The sequence below is a fragment of the Amphiura filiformis genome, unplaced genomic scaffold, assembly GCF_039555335.1.
Source record: "Amphiura filiformis unplaced genomic scaffold, Afil_fr2py scaffold_37, whole genome shotgun sequence".
Classification (NCBI taxonomy): Eukaryota; Metazoa; Echinodermata; class Ophiuroidea; order Amphilepidida; family Amphiuridae; genus Amphiura; species Amphiura filiformis.
The window spans coordinates 348,765-367,612 of NW_027305501.1; positions in this window are offsets into that span (position 1 = coordinate 348,765).

The following is an 18,848-nucleotide window of genomic DNA, read 5'->3' on the forward strand; positions in this document are numbered from 1 at the left end:
TGAGAATTCCCGCAGGGTTCGCATATTCATGAGAGTCGATCGTTCGAACGCCCGTGTCAGGCGGCGGATGACATGATAGAGAGAGACGGCAAAACTGCTCAACCGTATGGCACTTTCCACACAATCGGAACACGGAAGTAAATTGGGACTGAATTTGGCAGCTGCCGTGACCACTCAAAAAATTGTGATTTTATATGTGCCGAACAAAAAAACAGACAGCTGCCCTCATTCGTAAACACTCGAGTCACGGAAGATACGCGGTACTATAACGCATCGTAGGCCACTGGTGGAGGCAGTCTAAAAGCAGATGACGTCATGACGTATACCATGCTCACTTATATCTACAGAGGTCAGTCACCAGGCTATTGTCAATAGCCTTGGTCAGATGTCCCTCGGCCCATTATGCGTCTCAAAACTATTAAACAGGTCGGAACAAAATGGCCATGCGTGGCTCTGGATTCAATCTACCATAATGGCGATTTCTGCCATGAAGATATCGGGGCGATGACACCGTGCGGGCGATGACACTGTGCGGGGCTGTGACAGTCTTTTTTTTATCTGTCGTTTATTTTTAAATATTGCTGGTTACAGCTACCGCGTAACTCTAATTGAATATATCGATCGTAACGCAGAACTGGCAAAGAGCCTGAGCAGATCAGAAAATATCATTATTTTTGAATTAATTTGCTTTTCAATCAAATCTTCCGTCTACAATTTTCTAGGCATATGGGCTCGAATAGCGACGGAACCTATACGAACCTGCTGAGGAGCATCAGTTGGTAAGTTTTCATATACATAATATTTTTACTCGTATTAAACTGGAACCAAAGATTAATCCGGCATTATAATTTGTCGCTGATTTAGCATAGTGTCGTATGACGAACTTTTGACAAATCTGTCAAAATCTATGAATGAAACGATACTCCACTCCTGAGTATTATAGCACCGTTTTCCGTCCTGCAGCAAAAACAAAATATATCGAAAATTAGTTGTTTCCCGCAGTAATTATTTCTCGCATTAAAGCCATAATGTGTGATTTGCTCCACAGCAACGCCCTTAATTTATTTTCGAATTTATACTTTTGCACACAGTAAAATTTAACATTTATAATATAACCAGAGATCTCCGGTTTTATTCTGAGTTCACTGATCGAGTACTGGATAAACACAACGCGTGCGTGTGTACATTGAATCATTGAATCAATCAAGTACCGTATAAACTGTATACATATCGCTAGTTGTCTTACGTCTTCTTTGAACATCACATCAGCTGCGTGTAGCTCTATTATCATGATAATAATAGAATGGGCGAGATTATACACGCATTATAAGCGCTATCCGTGTTGACGTATAATCTGTGTGTATATCGGTATTCGTCTTACATCTTGTTTGTTCGTCCCAGCTGTGTAAAACTACGGTAATATTCATCACAATAATACGATCATCCAGATATGCAATGGTTTGGGGCTGTGGTGACGTGAGTAGGGGTGGTTTGGGGTTAAAGTGTATAGGTGCGCCTGACTACAGAGCTATGGCTACAGAGCGCATAGCTCTGTAGCTATGGCGCCTATGTTCAAGGGTATTAGGTTTGTACGGCATCATTGCAGCGAAGTTTGAAAAGTGGTGAGTTAGACTAGCCTATAGCGTAAATACAAATTTCATAGTGATATATCTGCGTGGGTCCAAAAGGGAAAAAAATAATACTTAAAACAATGCTGTGACGTCACCAATTCTTAAAATTGGCCCTCAAAGTCATAATAAGAGTCCAATACAAGAATCAACTGCAGAAATTCATACTTTAATAATCTATCTTCATGTATAACCGGTTATTTGGGATAATGACCTCCCGTTATCTTGCTATTTCATGAAAAAATCAGCCAGCGAGTCTCTCTTACCAAGGCCAAAATATTTCAGGGCTCCCGGTTTGGTTTCTTGATCGCTAGCGCGTATTGGCCGTTGGCGGCGGGTGTTAGCGTCAAGCTGATACACGCATTGTAGGCGCTGGAATGAATAGTCATTTTCTTCGTTTTGCCTCATTTGTTTGGCTCGAAATTAAAAGGGGACAATGTGATCAGTAGATCACTACCAAGAGTGATGAAAAAGGCAAGCAGAAAAAGAAGTGGTAGCCCAGCAAAAGCATGAAAATACAAAGGCAACTGTTGGGTCCCCCTTTCATGGGTGGACAGAATCAGCACCAAAAATGATCTTTGTTTGCATGCAGTAGTTGCGTGAGTAGCACAAAATGTTTAATTAGCGTGTATTTGTATATTTTATTAATTATTTTTATATTAATAAATTTATTTATTTATTTATGTATTTATTTATTTATTTATTTATGTATTTATTTATTTATTTATTTATTTATTTATTTATTTATTTATTCCTTTATTTATTTATTTATTGTGTGGATGGGTCTGAGAGGGTGTGGGGCCTAGGCATATTATAAAACTTCACATTTATTTTAAATTTCTTATTTCGTTTTATTTGTTGAATACAAACTATGAGAAGGATATTTGGAAACAAAAGGACTTTTGTGCAAGAAAATATAATTTAAAACAATGACGTAGGTTACAGAAAACAATTTTGTAAAATCAATGAATCTGAAAATTTCAAACAAATGTTGACATTCTCGGGAAGAAATGATAGTATTAAACAAAACTCAATTTACATTTTATCGATAAATCCAGTTGGAATAAAAAGAAATCCATAATTTTAATGTCATTGTTATTATCTATTCATTTTACCTTGACAGTCGCGGGGGTCCTTTCGAACGTTCCAATGAGTCAAATAGGGCCCAAACTTACGCCAGAGTGAACACGATAATGCGATTGATTTTCTTACACGTAAAATACGGCCAATTCAGAGAGAAAATCTTGTTTGTCGTATAGGGCCTACTATAGACAGTTACTTTTTGTTGGCCGCTGAGCTATATCTTTTCAGATACTTCATAACGCGTTTCCATTAAGTTGACAAGCTATTTCCCCTTGCTTTAAAGAGAGCACAAATATGCACACAGTATATGGACAATTGAATGAATTGAATTTGTGCTAGGATTTCACTTAATGTAACTATTTTTTTAATTTTATAAATATAATACCTCATACCTAATAAGATAATATTGTAAAGGCCATAGATATACGCACTCATGCATAGGGAGACAAACATGATAAAGTTAATCTGTTCTTTTCATTCTCGATCATTAACCTTTGGAACATTTCGCATGCATATTGTTTGTCTCAATGCCTTCTCGGTATAGCAATTGAAATGGCAGCCATGACAATTCTAAGTGTCAGAGGACATGTCTCTAGTTCGATTCCACAACCATTCATACCTATCACCTGTATTATCATACGAATTACCCCGTGGAGGCCTCTTGGTGGAAAGATTTTTTAATTCGATGGGGTCTATGCTGTCCCTAAATTGAGAATGGACTGTCCCACTCGATTTGTGAAAAGGTCGCGAACACTTTTGGTGGACCCAAGTAAGTGCTTACATTGAGGCAAAACTGAAAAGAAATGGGGTTTCAAATTGAACTTGAAATTTGAAAAGTATAAATTCTGTTGGGACTAAGATTGTGCTAACACTTTTCTTTAATGACTTTGACCACATTTTTTTATTTTTTTAAATATCTTGGTGATTTGTATGCTGAGAGAGTCGATCGTTCGAACGCCCGTGTCAGGCAAAACTGCTCAGTCGTATGGCACTTTCCACACAATCGGAACACGGAAGTAAATCGGGACTGAATTTTGCAGCTGCCGTGATCACTCAAAAAATTATGATTTTATATGTGCCGAACAAACAAAAAAAGACAGCTGCCCTCATTCGTAAACACTCGAGTCACGGAAGATACACGGTACTATAACGCAGCGTAGGCCACTGGTGGAGGCAGTCTAAAAGCAGATGACGTCATGACGTATACCATGCTCACTGACATCTACAGAGGTCAGTGACCAGGCTATTGTCAATAGCCTTGGTCGGATGTCCCTCGGCCCATTATGCGTCTCAAAACTATTAAACAGGTCGGAACAAAATGACCATGCGTGGCTCTGGATTCAATCTACCACAATGGCGATTTCTGCCATGAAGATATCGGGGCGATGACACCGTGCGGGGCGATGACACTGTGCGGGGATGTGACAGTCTTTTTTTATCTGTCGTTTATTTTTAAATATTGCTGGTTACAGCTACCGCGTAACTCTAATTGAATATATCGATCGTAACCATGGTTAACGCAGAACTGGCAAAGAGCCTGAGCAGATCAGAAAATATCATTATTTTTGAATTAATTTGCTTTTCAATCAAATCTTCCGTCTACAATTTTCTAGGCATATGGGCTCGAATAGCGACGGAACCTGATAGCACATCAAACACATCGAATTGCATTTTGAAAACGAGGAATTTCCTTCTGATATCAAATAGTTTTGATATTTTGAAGTTCGCGATATAATACAAATTTTATGGCAAATTATTAAAGTTTGATATTTTTTAATATTTTTTTTTTCCTCGAGGTAAATCGTTTAAATCTAATGATATGTACTTAAATATGTTAAAGTGTATGTAGCTGAGATGAAAAGCCGTCCATCATATCAAAATCTTATCCTTTCGTATTGAAGATATAATTGTTTTTTTTCCAAAAACACCAAAACAAATTTAGGTATTTTTGTGAAAAAACAGCTCTCAGGTCCCACGGTTACGCTATTTATGGATTTTTGTCATTTTTTTTAAATCCCAAAATGTCACATTTTAACGTCATATGTTATTGTGCATAACACATGGCATATGGTTATTTAATATCTACGAACAAAATCATCACTTATTCAATACATGGGTGAAAATGAGATTTTTTGGTGGTTTTTGTGCAGTTTTGAACAAAAAATAGTAACTTTTACGTGGGATTTTTTTAATGGCTTATGCGTCATGGAAAGTGTGTCAATTTTTCAGATGGATGTTTGGATCAACGAAGTCTATGTTCTACCGCATTATCAGTACCCCGGGTTCTAGGTTCGAGCACATCAGCTATAAATTGAGTGGGATCATAGCACAGTGTCATTGCCCGATATCTTCATGGCAGAAATCCCCATGATGGTAGGTCGAATCCTCTAGTTCGTCAACAGCCACGCATGGTCATCTACAGAGGTCAGTGACCAGGCTATTGCCATAGTCTCAAAACTATTAAACAGATTGGAACAAAATGACAGTGAGCCTGGTATGTCATCTGCTTTAGACTACATGTACCTCCATCAGTGGTCTACACTGCGCTAGTACCGTGTTATGTTGCGTAACCCTAAGTGTTGACGAATGCGGGAGGACAGCAGTCATTTTTTTGTTCTGCACATATAAAATCTGAATTTTTGTCAGTTTTTGAGTTCAAAACGCACGATTGATGTTCAATACGCGCACTTAAGATTATCATGTTCTATAAGTGCAATAATTATTGGGTTTTTTTAAAAGCAAAAATGACGTGAGATATTCATCATTTTCTTCCCCGGTATCCAAAGATCTATCGTCTGAATAACAATATAGCAGATACACCACTCTACGCTAGTGCAAAACTCGGCTGCCCAATTCCCTAGCCCACCTCAGGTGGTATGCGCCGTCATTCTCTGAATTCAGTAAATTTCCATCGTCAACCGTGTAATTGAATGGGATTATTTTGAAATTTTAAAACGCTTGAAATATCACAAACAAATAGGCCCATGTTAATAAATAACATAAATACAAGCTAAACCGTTGTTGTTCGATAATGAACCCCACAAAACTATCCGAGTATATGGAAAATGCCATACGGCCGAGCGGTTTTGCCAGCTCTCTCCGACCATCATGCCACTCGCCGCCTGACCCACCTAAAAAAGACAAGAGCGCGAGCGGTTACTTCAAATTATCTCATTACCACCATGGGGATTAATCGTTCAGGAATTCTATAGAGACGGTAAGACATTGTCCCCTCAACATGTAAAAACAAGTTAAAGAAGGAATCGTCGAAAATGCCTTTTTATTGAAATAAATTGGCCAATAAAGGTCAATCCCCATTACCACCTATTGACAACCTATGTTGTGATGTTTCCTAGGTAACGAAACATGGTTACAACTTTTTGGCCCCTGTGTGGACAAAAAAACTGACCACCCCCATTTTGCTTATAACTCAAGAACGGTATGTCGCAGATAGGTCAAACTATACTTTTTCTGAATCCTTGCAATGACAGAAATAAGTTGGTGTGCTTGTTAACCAGATTTGAGCAACTTTGAAATTTGACCACTGTGTTGACCTTTAACTTTGAATGTGGCCGGAGTGCCGGGAATTATTTTTTGTCAACAACTTGAATGTGTTATAGAACCATAAAAGGAAGTTAAAAGTTGGTTTGGTAGATTCCGGGGGGGGTCATCATTAAATTCCCGTATACACCGGACTACAATATGCATGGTCTATTGACTAACATGTCTATGAATAATCTTTAGCAACAGTATACAACAAGAACTGTCTTAACGTGGCTGTATACTCTAGACACTGCTTCTTTCTCGAAATTGAGCTTTTTTGAAATGTATGTACTTTGTTATATTTTTTTATAAATACTGGGAAAGAAAATCCGGATTTGTAAACTCCAACTGCTCTATTTTATGGATTTTATTTCGCTATTTCACTCGTTTCCGCAATTTAAAAGAAAATCTTTGATGTCCATCCGGGTGCACGTGCGGAACAACGCATCGCGTTCCCTATTTCTTTCACTTATGTATACCTGTTCTTATCAGAACACCGAAAGCTTGTCAGACGCCTTAATCAACACCCCTCCTACTGGATTGTCGGGCTCTAATCTTTGTGACCTTTAATGACATGCTTAATAACCATACTTTCTCTACTTTCTCTTTACGTTTAGAAACAGTCAGGCTATGTTCCAAACAGTGACATTTTACAACACGGTCAAGATTCCGGCAACAGTGGTAAGTCAGCGCATAAAAGTAGATGCACTAAATTGTTGAACGTACCCTTAGGTATTCTCCATCTTCAGAAGAAATTGATTTGAAACTGTTAAGTGTCTGAAAGTTTAACGTCTGAAGCCAATTCATCAGCATCGGATATCTACTGTCTAAACCCGAGCTTCTTTCCGGCGTTCGTTCCAACAACTTCCGCTAGAGCGGGAAGAAACATCATCTCAACAACCTTGTGTAATCAGAAACTTAATTAACACCTTTCTCGCTAGAGTGGGAAGAAACAAGATCTTAACAATCCGATGTAATCAGAAACATTCCACCTTTCTCCGGCAAGAGCGGGAAAAAACAAGATCTTTTCAATCCGATGTAATCAGAAACATTCCACCTTTCTCCCGCTAGAGCGGGAAGAAACAAACGTCTCAACAATCCGGTGTAATCAGAAACCTACCGTTTTTCTCCGGCTAGAGCGGGAAGAAACAACGTCTCAGCAATCCGGTGTAATCAGAAACCTACCGTCTTTTTACCGGCTAGAGCGGGAAGAAACAATGTCTCAGCAATCCGGTGTAATCAGAAACCTACCACCTTTCTCCGGCTAGGGCGGGTAGAAACAACATCTCAGCAGTCCGTTGTAATTAGAAACCTACCGTCTTTTTCCGGCTAGAGCGGGAAGAAACAGCATCTCAGCAGTCCGTTGTAATTAGAATCCTACTGCCTTTCTCCGGCATCGGATATCTATCACACCTCACCTACTGTCTTCCGGCGTTCGTTCCCACCACTTGAAGCCAACATCAAACTTTGTGAACCGAGGAGAGAATTTCCCCGGCTAGAGCGGAAAGAAACAACATCACAAAATCCGTTGCAATCAGAAACCTAACACCTTTCTCCGGCTAGAGGGGAAAGACACAACATCTCAGCAATCCGGTGTAATCAGAAACTTCTGTACACTCACTATTGATAAGCCATGATGTAATTGATACCTCTGTTGAAACAGTTGGACTATTTTGCTTCTGTCCAGGTTTATGTGCCAAAGGTTAGAACATGTAGTAAGCATCAAACACCAAGTTTTAAATTGGCAGCACATTCAAAAATAAATTTAAAATGGCAAATTTGAGCATATTCCGAATCAACCCTTTTTGTATTCTTGTTCCCTTATCTTCTTGAATCTGGTGTTTCATGTCATTACTGAATTGCAAGTTGTTCCTCTCTGGGATTCTCCTCACCGGTGCACACTCGCCAGGGATAAACGACAAACAATTGATGAAACCACGTTCACTTTCAATGGAGATTCAGCCCGAACTTGCAGCTTGCAAATAACATCATCAGAAGGAACCGGGGTTTTGTTGCGGATGCTTCAAGGAATGCCTCGTGATTCATTTTGTACGTGGACAACCAAGGGATCTTTTGAACTGTCAGAAAAGATATGTGGTCATTGCAGCAAACGAATCCTGTTCAACTTTATTTCCCCATAGTGAACTCCAGCTAAATCTGCATGGTAATGCCAGAGTCCTTATCAATAACATACCAATAAACCAGTCTCTGTCTTTGTGCTCAGAAAGTGATGATGAAAAACAACAGGTTATTTCCGGAGAAGTCACAAAGCATTGTGATAGATATGAATTCAATCACACTATTTTTTGTCGGCAGTCCTCTGAATATACGTGTTCCGTTGACTTTCCATCGGATTGCAATGCTACTATTGGTAACAGATACGCAGAATTCACGTGTCACAACCCTCAGATTAGTCACACGGCTTTGGTAATTTATCCAGACGGTATCACCACATTAGACCTGTCAGAACAAACTATAGTGGAGGTCTCCCAAAATGCTTTCATCAGTCTGCCACGTCTGGAGAAGATTGATATCAGATCGAATAAATTATCTAGACTACATTCCCTGGCGTTTACGGGTTTAAAATACTTATCATATCTAAATTTAAACGAAAACCAATTGGTCACATTGAATGCCTTTTTATTCAAACATTTGATCACATTGAATATTTTGTCCCTCCAAGTGAATGAGTTACATACATTACAGCCGGGATTGTTCAAGGGGTTGATCAATCTTGAAAAGTTGGACCTCTATAAAATCAAATAATTTCATTAGATGAGGAATTGTTCAATGAAACGCGTAAGCTGACTGCACTGTATTTAGGTGACAACAATCTGACTGTTTTACAGAAAGGGTTGTTCAACGGGTTGACAAAACTTGAAAGGTTGACTCTCTTTAAAAATCAAATAATTTCATTAGATGAGGAGTTGTTCAATGAAACTCGTAAGCTGACTTTACTGAATTTGGGTAACAACAACCTGACCGTTCTACCGAAAGGGTTGTTCAAACGTTTGACAAACCTTGATTATTTGTATCTCGATGCAAATCAAATCATTTCATTAGATGGCGATTTGTTCAATGAAACTCGTAAGTTGAGTGACCTGCATTTAGATGGCAACGACCTGACCGTTCTACCGAAAGGGTTGTTCAAACGTTTAACAAACCTTGAATATTTGTATCTCGCTGCAAATCAAATCATTTCATTAGATGGCGATTTATTCATTGAAACGCGTGAGCTGATTTTACTGAATCTGTTTGACAACAAATTGACCGTTTTACCGAAAGGGTTGTTCAAAGGTTTGATAAACCTTGAAATGTTGTACCTCTATGAAAATCAAATCATTTCATTAGATGCGGAGTTGTTCAATGAAACTCGTAAGCTGACTATATTGGACTTGGATGGCAACAACCTGACCGTTCTACCGAAAGGGTTGTTCAAACGTTTAACAAACCTTAAACAGTTGTATCTCGCTGCAAATCAAATCATTTCATTAGATGGAGATTTGTTCAATAGAACGCGTAAGCTGACTTTACTGGATCTGGACGACAACAACTTGACCGTTTTACCGAAAGGGTTGTTCAAAGGGTTGGTAAACCTGAAAACGTTGTACCTCATTGAAAATAAAATAATTTCATTAGATGCGGAGTTGTTCAATGACACTCGTAAGCTGACTTCACTGGGTTTTCAAGGCAGCAACCTGCCCGTTCTTCCAAAAGGGTTGTTCAAACGTTTGACAAACCTTGAACAATTGATTCTCGCTTCAAATCAAATTATTTCATTAGACGGAGATTTATTCAATAGAACACATGAGCTAATTTTCCTGTTTCTGCTTGACAACAAATTGACCGTTTTACCAAAAAGGTTGTTCAAAGGTTTGATAAACCTTGAATATTTGTACCTCTATGAAAATCAAATCATTTCATTAGATGCGGAGTTGTTCAATGAAACTCGTAAGCTGACTGTACTACAGTTATATGGCAATAACTTGACCGTTCTACCGAAAGGGTTGTTCAAACGTTTAACAAACCTTAAACAGTTGTATCTCGATGCAAATCAAATCATTTCATTAGATGGAGATTTATTCAATGGAATGCATGAGCTGACTTTACTGCGTCTGCACGACAACAACTTGACCGTTTTACCGAAAGGGTTGTTCAAAGGATTGGTAAGCCTTGCAACGTTGTACCTCTACAAAAATCGAATAATTTCATTAGAATTTGAGTTGTTCAATGAAACTCGTAAGCTGTCTGAACTGTATTTAGGCGACAACAATCTGACTGTTTTACCTAAAGGGTTGTTCAAAGGGTTGACAAAACTTGAAAAGTTGCACCTTTTTGGAAATCAAATAATTTCATTACATGCGGAGCTGTTCAATGAAACTCGTAAGTTGAATGACCTGCATTTAGATGGCAACAACCTGACCGTTCTACCGAAAGGGTTGTTCAAACGTTTAACAAACCTTGAACAGTTGTATCTCGCTTCAAATCAAATCATTTCATTAGACGGAGATTTATTTAATAGAACGCGGGAGCTGACTTTACTGTCTCTGTTTGACAACAAATTGACCGTTTTACCGAAAGGGTCGTTCAAAGGTTTGATAAAGTTGAAAACTTTGTACCTCTTTGAAAATCAAATCATTTCATTAGATGGAGATTTGTTCAGTAGAATGCGTAAACTGACTGAACTGGAACTTAGTAACAACAACCTGGCCGTTTTACCAAGAGGGTTGCTCAATGGTGTGATGAACCTAGAAGTGTTGCACCTCTATGAAAATCAAATAATTTCCTTAGATGGAGATTTGTTCAGTAGAATGCGTAAACTGACTCATCTGGAACTTAGTAACAACAACCTGACCGTTTTACCAAAAGGTTTGCTCAATGGTGTGATGAACCTAGAAGAGTTGCACCTCTTTGGAAATCAAATAGTTTCATTACAGGAAAATTTGTTCAATGAAACGAGTAAGCTCAATGTCCTGCTTCTGCATAACAACAACTTGACCATTTTACCAAAAGGGTTGTTAAATGGTTTGATAAACCTTGAACTGTTGTACCTCTATAGAAATAAAATCACTTCATTAGACGGAAATTTGTTCAATGAAACGAGTAAACTGACTATCCTGCGTCTGTATAACAACAGCCTGACCGTTTTATCGAAAGGGTTGTTCAAAGGTTTGATAAACCTTAGAGCAGTGTCCCTTTCTGGAAATCAAATAATTTCATTAGATGCGGAGTTGTTCAATGAAACTAGTAAGCTGACTCACTTGACTCTGTCTGACAACAACCTGACCGTTTTACCGAAAAGGTTGTTCAATGGTTTGACTAAACTTGAAGTTTTGTACCTCAATGGAAGTCAAATAATTGCTATTGATGCGGAGTTGTTCAATGAAACTAGTAAGTTGACTGCCCTGTTGCTTAATAACAACAATCTGACCATATTACCAAAAGGGTTGTTCAATGGTTTGATAAACCTAGACGAGTTGCACCTCTATAGTAATAAAATCACTTCATTAGATGGAGATTTGTTCAATGAAACAAGTAAGCTGACTACCCTGTATCTGTTAAACAACAGCCTGACCGTTTTACCTAAAGGGTTGTTCAAAGGTTTGATAAACCTCGCAGCATTGTCCCTCTCTGGAAATCAAGTAATTTCATTAGATGCGGAGTTGTTCAATGACACTAGTAAGCTGACTGACGTCAGTCTTGGTGACAACAACCTGACCGTTTTACCGAAAGGGTTGTTCAAAAGTATGACAAAACTTGAAGAGTTGTACCTCTATGAAAATGAAATAATTTCATTAGATGATGATTTGTTCAATACAACGCGTAAGCTGACTATTCTGTCTGTGTCTGCCAACAACTTGACCCTTTTACCGAAAGGGTTGTTAACTGGTTTGATAAACCTTAAAGTGTTGGACTTCTCTTACAATCGTATCATTTCATTAGATGCTGATTTGTTCAATAGAACGCGTAAGCTTACTAGCCTGTCTATGGCATTCAACAACCTGACCGTTTTACCAAAAGGGTTGTTGAATGGTTTGATAAACCTTAAGATGTTGGACCTCATTGCAAATCAAATCATTTCATTAGATGGAGATTTGTTCGATGCAGCTAAAATGTTGGTTTTCCTTGCACTGACGCACAACAATATATCAGCTATTCCAAAAGGGCTTTTTAAAGAGCTAATAAACCTTGAGAGACTAGATATTAGCATAAATCAAATCATTTCATTGGATGGAGATTTGTTCAATGCCACTACTAAGCTGACTAAACTTATCATAGCTGTGAACAAATTGAAACATCTTCCTAAGCAATTGTTTTGGGGACTTCATAGCCTGAATATTTTAGACATCGGTAAAAATGAATTGATATCAGTAGATAATAAATTGTTTCAAGATTTGTCTAACTTACATTTTTTGTCCTTATCAGGTAATAAATTTGTGAAAATAGCACCTAGTTTAGTTTCGAAGCTTGTTAATTTAAACACTCTAGGTTGCGCAAACAACTCATTGACTGATTTAAATCACAAAATATTTAAGCGATTGAAACACTTGCAATATTTGTTGTTGCAAAACAATCAGCTGCAGGTCTTGCATTTCCTAATATTCAAAAATACAATAAACCTGCGTCATCTGGATTTGTCTGGTAACCAGCTTACTGATATTCCAAATATTACCTATTTAAAGCAACTTGATTTTATTGACTTACGAGATAACAGACTGACTATGATAGATAAGTATACATTTATTGACCTACCAAAGCAGACAGAAGTTAGTGTAAGCCAAACTGAAATTTGTGAATGCTATGTACCAAGTGATAATTGTACAGCTTTAGAGGAGAGATCACCGTATTTGACATGCGACAGGTTATTGTCTGATAAGGCATTGATGGGCATGATGTGGGTTATTGGTGTGAACGCCCTAGCTGGAAATATTTTTGTTTTAAGCAGGAAAAAAACAAAAGACGAAAAAGGTAAAGTTCAAACCATCCTGCTTACCAATCTGGCGCTGTCTGATTTACTCATGGGCATGTATATGCTAGGTATCGCATCCGCTGATATTTATTTTGGTGAACATTTTCCTATGCGTGCTGAGTCCTGGAGAACGGGTGTCACGTGCAGAATTGCTGGCGCAATGGCAATACTATCCAGTGAAGCTTCTGTTTTCTTTGTGACATTGATAAGCATTGACAGATTCATAAACATTCGATTTCCTTACTCTCATCGAAAGTTGAGAAAAAAGTCATCAACTTACGTAGTTTTCTTTCTTTGGCTGCTTTCTCTGGCACTAGGCATTATTCCAACTGTTTTATCCGGAAAAAATTATAGATTTTACGAGAACTCTCACGTGTGCATAGGACTTCCTCTGGCTAAATTGGAAAGGTTTAACAAGACAGTATCATTCACTTGGATAGATTCTCATAATGACACTTCCTATCAGAAGTTTTTTGTCGATTCTAAATCTCTCGGCCATGTTGCTGGTTTGTATTATGCGTCGGCACTATTTCTAGGTCTTAATGGCATCTGCTGCATTGTTATACTGTTGTGTTATGTAGAGATTGTGCGATCTGTCAAGAAGTCATCAAAACAAGCAGGACGCGAGTTAGAGTTGAAACAACAGATAAAAATGACTGCCAAAGTCTCTGCCATCATTCTTACGGATTTCTTTTGTTGGGCACCGATTATTGTGCTTGGGATATTGGTACAAAGTGGGGTAATGACTCTGTCCCCTTCAGTATTCGCATGGTCTGTTGCAGTCATTTTACCTATTAATTCTGCCATTAACCCGTATTTGTACACAATTGCCGCACTTATCAGCAATTATCGCAAACAACGGAAAGCTGCTCAACTTGAAAACAAAATAGATCCACCTCAACAATGGGATCAGAAGCCTTTACGACAAATACATCCGGATGAGAATTTACAACAAAAGGCACATCCTTTGTCCATAAACCAAAGACAGCTGTGTAGTCCTCAAGACATAGAGCTACAAACTATATCTAGTGGTCAACAAAAGCATGATAGTGTTCAACATCATTCAGAAGACGATGTGTTGCCTAATGAATCTAAAGAAGCCGGGGCAAACATGTGAAATCTGTGATAGCAGATTGTTATCAAGAACGATGCATCATGTGAAGCTATTTTATCGTACTCTATGAAATATGTATGCCTTACTTTAATAGTAGTTAGTTGTAGTAATATATCGTACCACCAAGACTAGCTGGTCATATTATCTCTCTCTTGGTCATTGAATGAACATGTAGTAGTTGATCTCAGCTATGGCACGATTTAGGGCAAGGTTGAAAAAGTGAGGAAATTGAACATCACAAAAAACATCACCGGATACGCCCTCTGTTTTATTTCATCACTCACAAAAAATTGATTTCTTATGTATTACTTTGTTTCGTGATGAAAATCGTGATGTTTTATTTCATCACGCTCTAAAACAAACGATTTCCTATGTATTACTTTGTTTTGTGATGAAAATCGTGATGTTTTATTTCATCAAGCTTTAAAACAAATTGATTTCTTTTGTATTACTTTGTTTTGTGATGAAAATCGTGATGTTTTATTTCATCACGTTCTAAAACATATGATTTCTTATGTATTACTTTGTTTCGTGATGAAAATCGTGATGTTTTATTTCATCACTCTCGAAAAATTGATTTCTTATGTATTACTTTGTTTCGCGATGAAAATCGTGATGTTTTAATTCATTAAGCTTTAAATCAAATGATTCCTTATGCACTACTTTGTTTTGTGATGAAATGTTACCCCTTTACTCCGCAATCCTTTGACATATCTTTTAGGCATAACACCGCCCCTCAGCGTGATGTTACCCCTTTACTCCGCAATCCTTTGACATGTCTTTTAGGCATTAATTAATCAATATTTTTTTAATGATTTACCATAATTCCAAACATGTCAAGCAATATGTCAAATTAAAGCTAATGAATGATTTATAAATTGGTTAGAGCACATTTTGCAAAATGCATTTAGTATTTTAGTTTCAAAATTCCAAACATTCTATTCCAATTTTTTGCTATACACGCACAGGAGCTGTACTTTTAAAATCCGCGCCTAATCAATAATGAGTCTTTCATTCCATTGTCAAAGTAGTGTGCTCCCTGTAGCATTATGGAGTGACCAGGTCCTAGAGCACACCACTCTTTGTCATACATACATTCTCCAAGCCACAATTCCCTAACATAATATGAAATTTAAAAAAAAAAAGTAAATTTAGTTCGGCAGAGGTGCGGTTCGAACGTACCTTTGGCCACCCTTACCTAAATCATTAGCCTTCAAATAGCCTTCACAAAGCGGTCGCCAATAGTGGTCATCATAGCGGTCAAATGCCATATGACCGCTAAAGTTATTATAGCGGTCATATAGTATTCTGTAGTGAAAAATTAGCCTTCCTATTCGACTACCCTTCGACTACCCTTCGTATGATGCGAATTATGCAAATGAGCCACGCTAACTAATGGTCGACCACTAGTGGACCAGTAAGCCGAATGCTATACTAATGGTCGACCAGTAAGCCGAATACTAATAGTGACCAGTAGTATTAGCGGTCGACCACTAGTGGACCAGTAGGCCAAATGCTATACTAGTGGTCGACCAGTAAACCGAATACTAGTGGTCGACCACTAATAACAGGACCATGCAGTAAGTCAAATGCTATACTACATGTAGCATAGGATACATGTAAGCTGAATCACCCATAGTGGGTAGGAGAACATGAAAACTAATATGAGATACTGTATTAGGATCACATATTAAGTATCATGTGAGAGTATACTCTTGTACTCCAGAAGACAGGATCACATATTAAATATTTGACACCATAGAATATAAAAACTAGTAATTTGATAAGTTAAAATAAGATTTTTAACGGAATAAATCTAAATAATATGATTATGCAGTTTATTCCGTTAAATATTTACTCCATAATTTCCCTCATTCTTCAGGCCCTGCCCTCTATCGGGTGCTAATTTAAAGTTTAAGCTTGATTGCTATTGTTTCTTTGTAAGCCTGCGGCGCAACCTTGAACAATATTGTCTCTTTGTAAGCCTGCGGCGCAACCTTGAACAATATTGTCCTTGAGATAACATCCCGTAGCCACCCCCAGCCAGCCCCATACCTCATTTCAATTTTTAACATACCCATATCCTTCTTTTTATATTCCATAGTGTCGCACATTTAATATGTGATCCTGTCTTCTGGAGTACAAGAGTATACTCTCACATGATACTTAATATGTGATCCTAATACAGTATCTCATATCAGTTTTCATGTTCTCCTACCCACTATGGGTGGCTGAATAGGGGTTTGCGTACATGTTTTCCAGCAAATGAGAACACACACAGGATTTTTCACCCTAAACTGTGGACTTACCTCCAACCGAGGACAGTCCTCAGTCTCAAACTGCTGCAAAAGACCTCAAATGCACGCTAAATGCATTATAGTGATTTGCTCAAAACTGTGAACCATACGTGTAAAAACTACAGTCAGCTGTTGAAGGATAAAATTCTGTTTCGTATCATACGCAAAAAAACATCCCCCATTTTAGTCCACAGTTAGGTGATGAAAACACGATACACATGTCCGTGCTTAGATATAGCAATACACACTATCCTCGGTTGGCGCAAACATACACAGAGGTGGTAGGGCTTATGTGTTTACGGACAAACAATTGGACACGCACATGACATTTCACATTTAAACTGTGGACCACTCTGCAATGGGAGACCTTCCTCAGTTTCGGAGGTCTGCAAACGAGCACAATTGCACATGTATAATGCATTTGTGAGATATCTCTATCGTGTATTAAATATACCGTCCGCAGTTGCTTAGGTAAATTGCATCTCATACACGTACACACCCCTACACACACAAAAACGGTGAAAACAGCCTCAGCTAGTTTGTCAATTGAATGCATTTTAGAAGTTAGCGTTTGCATAGTCCTATTCCCCTGTGGCCACATTTGGAATAACACCGGCAGGGTGGTGTGTGTGTGTGCATGTATTGATCAGGGTTTTCTTAATGCCAAATGAGGGCACACACCATTTTTCTAGAAACAAGGACCTATACATGCCATAGGGGATATTGTACGGGCGAAGGGAGTAGAGACTGTTCTGGTTGGCTTGGTTTGTCATGTTTTCGACACCACAGAATGTATATACTTGTATAAACATTTCTGTAAATTTGAAATCATGACAAATTATCCGGCTGATGATCGGTATACCCAATGATCGTAAGTGAGGGTATTCCGTGAAACTTTAAGTAACGGTTGCCTTGCCAGAGGTCTATACTTTGAATTTGTTTCTATAGCTCACCTGTAATGGGTTTGAGCACTCTAAATTCCAAAGTTAGTCACTTGTAAAGTAAACTTGTTATAATACACCCCCACTATTTTTAGTGGTTGAGCACTCTCGACTACTTTTGGAGTAGAGACTGTTCTGGTTGGCTTGGTTTGTCATGTTTTCGACACCACAGAATGTATATACTTGTATAAACATTTCTGTAAATTTGAAATCATGACAAATTATCCGGCTGATGATCGGTATACCCAATGATCGTAAGTGAGGGTATTCCGTGAAACTTTAAGTAACGGTTGCCTTGCCAGAGGTCTGTACTTTGAATTTGTTTCTATAGCTCACCTGTAATGGGTTTGAGCACTCTAAATTCCAAAGTTAGTCACTTGTAAATTAAACTTGTTATAACTAAAAATATATATTTTTCTTTCATGCATGTGTGAAAAATGCCAGGTAGGGTTGTCTGTTAATACATTCCACGCGACTTTAATCAGGTTTAGTAACAAATAAATTTCAACCTACCTTTGCGCAATTATCGCCAAAATCAGCAGCCAAAGCATCTTGTTATAATCACAATATTCCACTATATAAACACGGACCTTCGTCCTCATGGGCGAATTATGTATGTAAGAGTTGTATCGCTATTTTAAAGACTGTAGAAATTAAGCTTTTAAAAAATGATATCTAAATATCACGAATGAAGATTCATAAGTAGTACGTAATTGTAAATTATGTCACTCACCAGGAACTCTTTCTCCTCAACTCATGTATCGTCCATAGGTGGCGTGATTAGCTATTGCACACACTTTCAGAAATAAAGGTTCCAAATGAACCTAAAATGATCTTTTTTGTCCTCTAGATGGACCGCTTAAAAAAAAAAAAAAAAAAAAATTCTTTAATGTTTCTTTAACCCTGAGCAGAATCGGCATTTAGGGCTATTGAACCTTTTCCAATTCCGTTGAAGGCTCCATGAGGAGAGATTTTTAAACTATTTTTGAGAGTGTGTATGCTATAAACATGATAAACAAGTCATGTGCCAAAAAAAATCAGTTTGAGTAAAAATAATGTCCAACAAGTTCCTTATAAATTGGCACGCTTGTAGCCATAACAGTTTTATGACACAAATAAAAGTATAATGTCCGAAATGCAAGCAAAATGCAAAATTTGTGACGATAAAAAACACAAACAAATGAAAATCTACTGAAGCACACACAAATACCATGTGCTTATTGCCGTGCGTGTTGTTATTTTACATAAAATACTTCAATAAAAGCATGCAAT